The sequence below is a fragment of the Aethalodelphis obliquidens genome, unplaced genomic scaffold, assembly GCF_003676395.1.
Source record: "Aethalodelphis obliquidens isolate GAN/ISIS:26980383/991018 unplaced genomic scaffold, ASM367639v1 scaffold63, whole genome shotgun sequence".
NCBI lineage: Eukaryota > Metazoa > Chordata > Mammalia > Artiodactyla > Delphinidae > Aethalodelphis > Aethalodelphis obliquidens.
The window spans coordinates 9,942,746-9,955,076 of NW_020838007.1; positions in this window are offsets into that span (position 1 = coordinate 9,942,746).

Sequence of the window (12,331 nt, forward strand, 5' to 3'; positions counted from 1 at the left end):
TAAAACAGAGGATAACGTCTGTCCTTATTTTGTAGAGTTTTCTGATTAAATGAGTTTATATGAAAGTTTTCACTGAGTACAGTGGCTTTCAAATTTTTGACAACTCACAGAAATTTATATCACTAAGCAATACTTGACTGCCTGTAATACTTTCTAAGATTTCTATTCTTGTCAACGTTATGCCATTTAATTTTTTTAAATGCTCAAGACCTACTACATGTGAATTTATGATCCACTAATGTGGAGGTTCACAACCAGGGGTGACTTTCCCCCAAGGGAACACTTGGCAATGTCTGGAGACAGTTTTGATTTTCATAACCAGGGAGCTGCTACTGGCATCTAGTGTGTAGAGGCCGGGGATGCTGCTAAACACCCCACAATGCACAGGACAGCCCCCTACAACAGAGCATTATTCTGCCAAAAATGTCAGTAGTGCCAAGGCTGGGAAAAACCATGTTTCAGGAACTCAGACTATATAGTATGCAATTATTTGGGGGTGCTGTAATTACACTGAAAGGGCACTATTGCTCCTGCCTCAAGGTAAGGCTCTTTTCCACGCCCCCCCCCACCCCGAGATCAGCTCTAAAGAAAGAAAAAAGCACAGAGAGAAAGAAAAGGAACACACAGTTACTATATACCTCTTATGTACTAGGTATTAGTACATAAGCATTTTTATCATTTAATTAGTACATAAGCTTTTTTTTTTTTTTTTGAGGTACGTGGACCTCTCACTGTTGTGGCCTCTCCTGTTGCGGAGCACAGGCTCCGGATGCGCAGGCTCAGCGGCCATGGCTCACGGGCCCAGCCGCTCTGCCGCATGTGGGATCCTCCCGGACCGGGGCATGAACCCGCGTCCCCTGCATCGGCAGGCGGACTCTCAACCACTGCGCCACCAGGGAAGCTCCATAAGCATTTTTATTAGTACATAAGCATTTAATTAGTACATAAGCATTTTTATCATTTAATTCTTACAATGACCCCGTGAGGTAAGTATTATCACCTCTGTTTCACAGATTAGGAAACCGAGGCTTAAATACTTTAGTGACTTGCACATGTTACCAAAAGACAATAAAAGAACCAGGGTTATAACTCATGTCTCTGCTTGTCCAGGGGTAAGATAGAAGGGCAGAGGCCAGTGTTTCTTGTTCACGAATCCCTAACTCCTAATAAAGGGCCTAATTATCCATGGGTGCCAATAAATATTCAGTAACTGGTTACTTGTTCAAGTGCACATAGCTAGAAAGTGTCCTGACCCAAAGCCCACATTTAATTTTACTATGCTGCGCTCTCTTCTTTGGTCCAAGGAGGGGAACTCCATACCCAAACAACAAAGAAGCATAGCTGAATTGACCCTTGGTGTTTACTACCTAAGTCAATAATTTGTAATGATCACTTGCAATTTTTATTGCATGTAAGAAATTTTTGAATGTTAAGAGACATGGCTTACGTTCTGGTTTTACCTACATAAGTGGAATTCTAATTCTCTGTACATGAAATAGAATGTAACAATTAGCATTAATTCAGTAAAACAGTAGGAGGAGCTTCTTTCTTTTAAATGAAGTAAAGGTGTTTGAGTTAATCTGTATTTACTTTAAAGTTAATAGCTTAAAAGCGCCAAAACTACAAGTAGTATATTAAAAGGGTATAGAAAATTCTACATAAAGAATTGCATTTAAAAAAAAATCACAATTATTTCTAAATTCGGGAATGATATTAAAAAAATAATGTGAAGTTGAATTAAGAATATTTGAGGAAAGTTATTACTTCCATACTAGTAAATCTGAAAAAATAAGATAGATAAATGCTTAGGAAAATTAAAATACTAAACAAGATACAAGAAGAGAGAATATGAATAAACCAAACCAAAATAAGAAATAAGAATTACCTAGAAAATAAGTTACTGGGCTCTGGTAATTAACTGAAGAAATGCTGCTCCAACTACTAAAAGACAAAGATTCCTAATATAATATTATGGTTCATAATTTGAAATACATAGCCTAACATAGTTGATTCTAATAATATTTTGTTAATGAATGAGTATAGTGACCAAGTTACATTTTCTGAATTAATCTTATGAGGGAAAAATTTTTTAAAAAATACCCCCAAATTAAACTAATACCTAAAACAAAAATTATGATTTAGGCTTGCTACAATTAACTCTTTAGTTTCTTCATCTGGAAAAGAGCATAATAATGGTATTCATGTTATTCAACCATTGTATGGATTAGGTGAGATAGTCCATGTACATTTCTTAGTGAGAAATCGACTTTGGTTGGTTAAGGCACTGAGATTTGGAGTTTGTCGAGCAGTTAACCTAACCTAGCTAATTAATATACCCATGTTTTGTCTACCTGGCTGGAGGAAACAAGCTGAATGGGCACACTTTAAATAATGACAACAGACGTCAAGTGGGCCCTTGATGCTACCTAGGTACTCGTGACATTTCTCTATTTCTTTCATGCTCCTAATCTCTTCGATGTCAGTTTTATAACTTCTGTCTTCTCTCACCTTCAACACCTTCCCCCGATCCTTGCTCTCAGTCCATGACCTTGCTTCTGAGTCACTGAGAAAAAAAATGACTCCCGCAAGCTCCCACACCACCCACATTTACCCACCAACTAGCATCTGTCCCCATTTGTTGTCTTCTCACTCCTCTTTGTTAAATTGAGAGGAACCCTCCTTGCTCCTATGGAAAACCAGTTCCTCCCTTTGCTCACTCATGTCACTCCAACAATTCTGCCCTCCCCAGCGTCATCAGGTTCTCTCTCTCTTTATTGGGTTATTCCCATCAACAAGTAAGCTGTAATGTATCGCATGTATGGCAGGCTCCCCACATCCTAATTCCAGAACCTGTGACTATGTTAGGTTACATAACAGAGGAATTAAGAATGAAATTAAGGTTGCTAATGAGCTGACCTTAAAATAGGGAGTTTATGCTGTGTTATCACGATGGGCACAGTGTAATCACAAGGGTTTAAAAGTAGAAGAAGGAGGCAGAATATGACAATCAGAGGGAGATGTGACCATGGAAGAATGTTCAGAGTGATGTAACATTGCTGGCTTTAAAGATGGAGGAAGGGGGCCAGGAGCCAAGGAATGTGGATGAACTCCAGAAGCTAGAAAAGACTAGGAAACAGATTCTCCCCTAGAGTCTTTAAAAAGGAACATAGTCTTGCTGACAGCCTGATTTTAGCCTAGTGAGACCCAAGTTGGGCTTCTAATCTACACAACTGTAGGAAAATTAAGTTGTATTGTTTTAAACCACTAGGTTTGTGGTAATTTGTTATAGCAGCAATAGAAAACTGCTATAGTATAAACAAACACCAAAAAAAACCCTCTTTCTGATGCCCTTTCCTCCTCCAGCTATTGTCCTGTTTCTTTGTTCCCCTTTATAAAAGTCCTCAGAAGAGTCACCTATACTCACTGGCTCTAGTTCTCTGTTAAACTCACTATAATAAGGCTTATTTTCCCAGCCACTCCACCAACAAGCGCTTATCAAGGTCACCAATGACCTCCATGTCATCATGGCCAATTGCCCGAGTGATCACTCCCTCACCTTTGAAATACTTTCTTCTTTGCTTCCAGGATGCCTCACTCTCCTGGTTTTCCTCCTTCCTTACGGCTACTCTTCAATGTCTTTTGCCAATACCTCCTAATTTCCCTAATCCCTCAGTGTAGCCCAGAACTCAGTGCTTGGCTTTCTTTTGTTTTCTGTCGACACTCCTTCCCTAGCTGATCTTATCTACTTTCATGGCTTTAAATACTACTTAGACACTGATCACTCCCAAGTGTGTATCTCTGGCCAAAACCTCTGCCCTGCACTCCAGACTCACGTATCTAAATATTCACTTGACATTTCCAAGAGGAGGTCTGCCAGGCATCTAAACCTTCAGACTCCAAAACCTGCTCTTCTTGTTGTCTTCTCCAGCTTGGTTAATGGCATTTCAATCCTTTAAGTTGCTCAGGTCAAAAACCTTTGACTCATCTATGCCACCGCTTTTTCTTTCATGACCTTCATCCAGTCTTTCAGTCAAAGTATCTCCAGGGTCTAGAACAGTTATTAGCACATACCTATTGGTTAAGTCCTTCAAAATATATTGGAATATGACTTAGTCTCACCAACTTTACTACCATTTTAGTGCAAGGTAACCTCTCTCAAGCCTGGATTTTTGCAATAGCCTTCTAACTTGTCTCCTTACTTCCACGTCCCCCTATGTGGTACTTCCACACTGCCAAAGAGTAATCCTTTAAAATGTAAACCAGAACATATTCCCTATTAAGTTCCATGAAGACAGGGTTTTTAGGCTTCTTTGTTTACTGAAGTATCCCCAAGACCTAAAACAGTGATTATTATTAGCACATTACAGGCACTCAGTAAGTAAAAATACATATTGACTGAATGAAGAGCTGGAAAGTAGAATATAAGGGGAAAATGGTAGAACTATGAGGCTAAAGGAGTAAGCAGAGACTGTATCCCAAATGGCCTCTAAGTCATTTTCTGAAGGTCAGTAGGATACCACTGATCTGTCTTAAGTATGGGGTTAATATGAGCAGAATTGTGTTATTTTAAAATTGCTCTGATAGTTCAGAGGAGTAGCCTGGGAGAAGGAAGCATCGGGATTTCTGACAGATGACACTGACAATCACTGAAATGAGGAACATGGGGGAGAAGTAGTTTGGAGTGTGGGGTATGGTGACGGTAGGAAATGACAGTTACAGTTTTGGACGTTTTGAGGTAGTGGATTAGAAGACAGCACAGAGGCATTCACTAAAACAGCACAAAGAGACAAGAAGATAAAAGTATAAAAGAGCTGTCAAGAGTCAGGGAGGATATATTTTGACAATCCATTGTATATTTAATGGGAAATCCAGAACAAGATAAAAATGGGAATGATGGGAAACAGTATTAAAAGAGACAACGACTAAGAGTTTCCCAGTATTGAAAGAGAGTCAAAAAATCTTTTTTCGCGTTGAAAGTGCACTGAATGTGAAGCAGGAAAAATAGAAATAAATCTATGCCAAGTCACATCACAGTGAAACTTCAGAACATCAAGGGTAAAGGAAAATAGTAAAAACTTCCAGAGAGAAAAGACAAATGGCCTACCATGGAACAATAATTAAACCGGCAGTATGCTTTCCTCCAGCAACGTTACCTGCTGAAGGTGTATTCAAAGTGCTGTGAGAAGAATCACTCACTCCCTACACAATGTGTGTGGAATGGATGAGCAAAATCCTGACACCTCTCTCCAAAGAATTCTGGGTGCTGGTCTCTCTAGAAACTCTCAGGTCTAGAGACTGATCTTGCCTCTTATAATTCCTGAGGGGAAACATTAACTAAGGGTCACAAAATTGATTTCACAGTCTTGGAACATGTCCTGAATAGATATTCTGACAACTAATATTCTCAGCCTCTGGGATGTCTGCCAAAATTCTGAGATATCATGAACCTCACGTTTAACGTCCTATTGCGCTCAAAAATATTAGATCATTTTTGATTGTTCTCTGCTTTTTCATGTCTGTTTGACTTGCTTTCCAACTCACTTGTAAACATATCCTATATTAGTTTTACACTAGCTAAGTAGAAGTTTTTCAGTGTATACTTTTAACAAACTAATGAATTGTTATTGTTATTATATTTACAGAGCTAGGCATTCGGCTACGTGTTTTATTAACTCTCAGTCATTGCCCTGCAGGGTAGTTACCGTCATTTCCATTTTACAGATGAGGAACTTGAAGCTTAGAGAGGTTAATAACCTGCCCAAGGTCATATGCTGGGGAATAGAAAAGGCAGGAGTATTTATTGTTGACACATGCTAATCATTGATAAGAATGACTGTGTTAATAATTTGGAGTGCGAATAGTTACCCCAAATGTTGACTTATTTTTTTTGTTCTTCCCAGGAAAAGAGACTCTAAGGTCTTGTGCAGACTTCCTAATTCCACTGAAGTTAGTGCCTTGGGAAAATAACTGATTTGCCAGCCATCTGTAAGTGTATTGTAACTTTTGATTCTGAGTTCTTCTTTCTCCTGGAGAAATAATGGTAAATGAAAGTAATTTCTATGGGCAGATTCCATTTCATATAACATGTCAACATTTAACACAGAACACCTCCTTTTGCATTGTCCCTCAAGTGCTGATTCAGTAAAGCATTAAAGCACTGGTCTGGCAGCACTACCCAGGAATCCCTGACAGGTCGATGAGCCAGAGGTCAAGTTTGAAGGGGCTTTCCCAAAGTCAGTATTCTTTGGTGTCTTACTGTGTGCTACGCAATTCATTATTTACTGCTGGACAAAGAAAGAACTATGATAAGAAGGTAGACATACTTCCCAAGAGCACCTTCTTCTGTTTGTATTCCCAGTACCTTGCACAGTGCCAGACATGTCATGTGTGTGCAGTAAACCTACGTTAAAACTGTAAACCTATTTAAGAACTCTGGGGCAAAGGTATAGAAAAAAATAAGGGAGATTTAGGAAGTGGTTAAATGATGAATGTAGTCCTGTGTTGAAACTCAACCAGATGAATGTTATCAAACTTCTGTATGGCCTGCTAGGTCCAGAATGAAAAATCTCCTGGGACATAGGTAGTTGAGGTGACCAGATTAGCCACAGACAGGTTAGCTCTTGTTTGGATATATAAGCCAATGAAAATTATTGTCCAAGGCAGGGGATAACAATGAATAAAGTCTTTTATGTTACTATATTAATTCTTGTAGTAATTCTCTCTATTTAGATCCTTTTTAAACATCTTTATTGGAGTATAATTGCTTTACAATGGTGTGTTAGTTTCTGCTGTATTACAAAGTGAATCAGCTATACGTAAACATATATCCCCACATCTCCTCCCTCTTGCGTCTCCCTCCCACCCTCCCTATCCCACCCCTCTAGGTGGTCACAAAGCACCGAGCTGATCTCCCTGTGCTATGCGGCTGCTTCCCACTAGCTATCTATTTTACATTTGGTAGTGTATATATGTTCATGCCACTCTCTCACTTTGTCCCAGCTTACCCTTCCCCCTCCCTGTGTCCCCAAGTCCATTCTCTTCATCTGCGTCTTTATTCCTGTCCTGCCCCTAGGTTCTTCAGAACCATTTTTTTTGGATTCAGTAACTTGAGGGATTGACTCTTGTTTCTCTCTCATGGGCCGAATGATTGTTCTCTGAGTGACCTGCTGCTTCTTTAAGAGCATCTACTGTGTTTTCTCTCTACCAACTGCCTTTCGCTGCTAATTTTAGTTTCTGGTCCCTCATAATTTCAGCTTGCCATGGCTTCTCTGACCCCAGATATACCCCTGGCATCTTTTGGTTCAGGCTTTTTTGACTTTTGGTCCTTCTAGTAAGTGTATTGACACTCAGTATTTCCAAAATCAAATTTGTAAGCTAGGAATGTGATTGGCTTGACTCACCTTTTTGGCCCAGGCTATGTATCATAGGTTGCTGCCAGGATATACATCAGTAACCTTTGGGTTTGAAATGACCCGTCACCTGTGGTCATAGAGTAGGAATCACACGGTGCAGAATATCAGCAGATGCTGTGAGCAGAGCAGGCATTAAGTGCTTTCCTGTCCAGGAAAGAGAATGGAGCACTAAAGCCAGATGGAACTGGGTTCAAATCCCAACTCTACTATTTGCTGGCTATGTGACCTTGGGTAACTTGTCTAATGTTATTCTCTGAAACTTAGTTTTCTCATTTATAACTTGGGGATGATAACTGCTTTGTAGGGTTTTTGTAAGAAATAAATAAAATACTATGTGTAAAGCATGATATAGTATCTAGTACACAGGAGGTTTAATGGTAGCTATTTTATCTTATTTAAAATTTTTATTTATTATTATATTAACAGATTAATAATGATCTCAAGAAAAATAATCAATCTCCATGTCAAAGGTCAAAAGAAGCTCATACAAGAGGAAAACCAAATAGCTTATGTTGAAGGAAATGTCTGGCCTCACCATGAATTTTAAAAATGCATTTAAAAATAGCTATGAGATATATTTCACATCTGTTAAACTTGCTGAAATAAAATTGTACGTTCCAATGTTGATGGAGCAATGAAGAAAGGGTGCATTCATATTTGGTAGGTGGCATTATAGATTAGCCTAATGTTCCAAATAGCACTCTCACGAAACATTTCCTTCAATTTGTAGTTCCTTTCTGGGGAAATACTTCCCAAGGAGGTAATTGAAAGGAAAACTTTATTTGTATAAAATATTTATAGCTCCCTTTTTAATTCAGAGGATTTCATCATTTTAGAACCAAAATAGACCTAGGAGATTATTTTTCCTCTAGGGCTGCATGTTAGAATCATTTAGGAGCTTTTAGAAACACTCATTCTCCCATGCCCAGAGATTCAGAGTTAATTGTCCTGGAATATGGCCTGAGCCTGAGGATGGTTTAAAAACTCCTCAGGTGATTCTGATGTGTAGCCAGGATGGAGAACCACTCTTCCAATCCCACTCCATTAGGAGAACTATGACAGAACAGAACCAGAGGGGTTAAAAGGCTGCCTCTGAAGGGAACACACACATAGATGTGGTAAAAGAGCTGAGGTGAAAATGAAGATGCTCCTAATTCTTGGTTCTAACTTCTAGTCTTAGTGAATAACTGGAAATATCCATGTGGCCAACACCTAGAGACTAGGTAACAAATTATGGTGAAATAGTACAATGCATTCATCAATTGTTAGACAAAGTAGAACATAGTGTGTACACACTGATGAGAACCAAGTGTGATAATGTTGTGTCCATTGCTGCCCTCATTGAGAGAGTCCCAACCAGGACTGTTGAGTTCCCCCGTGGGAGGGGCACAGGTCTCCCATCATGCTCTTCTTCCCCCACCAGGTGGCCAAGTATTGCATCTCTGTTGAGGGGAATGGGGTTATCAGTGTCCAGGACTGCTGAATGGTGGACTGTCTATGCTGAAGAGTGACGAATCAGAAGAATCCATTTTTTAAAATTATGGTGAAATATGCCTAGCATAAAATTTATCACCTTAACCATTTTCAAGTGCACAGTTCAGTGGCATTAAGTACATTCACATTGTTATGCAGCCATCACCACCATCATCTCCAGAAGTTTTTCACCATGCTCAACTGAAACTTTCTAGCCATTAAACAATAACTCCCCATTTCCTCCACTCCACCATCCAAGTCTCTGACAACTACTGTTCTACCTTGAATTTGACCCCAGTACCTTATATAGGTGGAATCATACAACAGCATTTGTCCATTGTGACTGGCTTCCTTCACTTAGTGTCTCCGAAGTTGAGTTCATTTTTGAAGAAAATTATTCCCTGTCTTTCTCTCTGCTCCCTTGCTCTTTTCATCAAAGGTCCACTTCCTTCCAGGTTGAGGATCACCCCAGCCCTTCTTTTGATCTTTGCTTTCCTGTTCTAGTAACTACCCTGCCTTTTCCCTCTCCTTTTTTCTAGGCTGTCTTATCTAGTGAGCAGGATAGGAAAAGCTAGCTCTGTAAGCTTGTATCTGAAACTACTAGTCTGAAACTGTGATTTGTTGTGTTTTTGCATCTTTGTTTCTGCTTCAGTGTAGACTAGGAGAGGAAAGGGGCCTCTTATGGTGTGAAAGAGAGAATAAGGGAACACAGAACATAATTAATTAATACGTGGAGACATGTGCCTGCATCAGATATGAAAATGGTGTCTGCAATATTAAAAGAGGTGAGGAAGCTATAGAATCTTGTAAGAATTGGTTTGTTTTAATTATAAGGGAATATTATGTACTGGGTAACATGTGAACTCTGGATATGGGTTATCTGAATCTGAATCCTTGCTTTAACACATTTTAGCTGTTTGTCCTGGAACAAGTTACGGAACTTCTCTATACTCAGTTTTTCTCATTAATGAAAAAGGTATTATAATAATAGTATCTACTTTATAAATTGTTGTCAGGAATAAAGAAGTTAACACATATAAGGCATTTTTAATACCACCTGGCAAATAGTAAGTACTATATAAGTCTTAGATAGCAATACTTTTTGGTCAGTGTTTTGATACTTCTGTTATCTATCACACCAACTTTGGTTAACTATATAAGGAAAAATAGATTTAAAAATTCAAGGTGACATTATTCATACTAGCCCCAAACTGGAAACAATGCAAAGTTGATTCGTTGATGAACAGATAAGCAAAACATGGTGTGTCTTTTAATGAAGTACTTCTCAGCAGTAAAAAGAAGCAATCGCTGAATCATGCAACAACATGGATGAATCTCAAAAACATCTTGCGAGGTTAAAAAAAACACACAAAAGTCTACATATTATATGATTCCATTTGTATGAAATTTCTAGAAAAGGCTAAACTGTAGGGACAGAAATCAGGTCAGTGGTTGCCTGGGTTGTGGAAGTGACCAAGGGCTGACTGCAAACTGGCATGAGGGAAGTTTTCCAGTGATGGAAGTGTTTTAAAACTGGATTTTGGTGGTGGTTGCACAACTGTATAAATTTACTAAAATTCACTGATCTTTACTCTCAAAATGGATGAATTTTATGGTATGTACAATAAATTTTTCTTCTATAAAACTGTTAAAAAGAAATTAAAAATAAATTGAAACTGGAGATTCACGTCTATTACTCTTTACTCTGGTTCTCACTTTAAAAAAAAAAAGAAAAAAGTTATTGTTTTTGTAAAAATAACCTGTGTTGATTGTTGGGAGACAATTCTCCATGGGTCTGTCATGTTTCTGCACATCTTGCAAGCAAGCCTCTGGCTTCCCTTTGTTCCAGGCTATCTTTTCAGGGATGTTTGAAGATAGAGAAAGTATCTCCCTCCAGGGCAAAGGCAGGCACACCCCCTCTCCAGTATAATAAAGAGAACGGCTGCCTCTGGAGCAAAGAGCAGGCATGCTTACTGCTCCTTATAAAATATTCAGGTTCCCTAAGCTCAAAGTTCCACTCTCATAATGCAATCCAGTGTGTGTGCTGGTGTCACCTGGGCCTCTTCCTGTTGCCCTGGGGGAACGGGGCGGGTGGGGTTGTCACACTGGTGAAGAATATGCTGATGCTTTGGCTTCTGCTATTGCTGTGAGTAGCAGAGTCCTTTGACTCTGACCCAGGAGTCCCATGTCTTGTCAGCATCAAGGAAACTGTAGGTTAACTTGTTAGCTTGTAAGCAGGGTAAAAAAGCTTAGTCTTCATAGTTTTTTTGTGTGTATGATAAAATCTACATAACAAAATTTACCATGTTAACCATTTTTAAGTGCACAGTTCAGTGGCATGCAACACATTTACATTGCTGTGCAACCCTCAGCACTATGCATCTCCACAACTTTTACATCATCCCTTATGGAAACTCTACCCATTAAAGACCTAACTCCTTATTCCCATTTCCCCAAGCCCGTGGTAACCACTACTCTACTTTGTCTCTATAAATGTAACTACCCTAGGTACCTCGTGTAAGTGGAATCATACAATATTTGTCCTTTTGTGTCTGACTTATTTCGTTTAGCATGATGTCTTCAACACTCATCCATGTTGTAAGCATGAATCAGGATCTCATTCCTTTTTAAGGCTGAATAATATCCATTATATGCCTTCACAGTTCTTGACACTAAATATTTAAAAAATACAAACAGAGGAAGAGGGTTAGGATAAGTAAGGTGAAGATTCTTGTGATGGGGGAGGGAATTAAGAAGAGAAGAGGGGGCTTCCCTGGTGGCGCAGTGGTTGAGAGTCCGCCTGCCGATGCAGGGGACTCAGGTTCGTGCCCCGGTCCGGGAAGATCCCACATGCCGCAGAGCGGCTGGGCCCGTGAGCCATGGCCGCTGAGCATGCGCGTCCGGAGCCTGTGCTCAGCAACGCGAGAGGCCACAACAGTGAGAGGCCCGCGTACCGCAAAAAAAAAAAAAAAGAAGAGGAGAGGGAGATAGAGCAACTGGTAAAGAACAGAAATTAATTCCATTTCTGCAGCCACAAGTGCACCATGCTACAGAAAGCCAAGGCCACTGTGGAATTATGCATCTCCTTCCTGGTGGCCTGGAGTCTAGTCTGGGGGACAGGGTGGTAGGTAGGGATCTGAGCAGGGGGTGGGGACTTATCCCACCAGCTCCGCGGCCAGTGCTGCACATCACAGGATTGTCCTTTTTCAGAATCGGCTGTCAGCCCCAGCAATTCTCTCCTATCCCTAGCCTGGATGGGAGCACACGTGGGCCCCTCACAACCTGTAGGTCCTGATGCAAGGCATTGACTGCATTGGCTTAATTTGGCCATTGCCCGGGTACAGGCAAAATTAGAACTAGATCTAATTTTAGATCTAGATCTAGTTCATCTAGTTTAAATCGAGTTCATTTAATAACTAGGTGAGATTTGGCTTCTGATAAGAGTC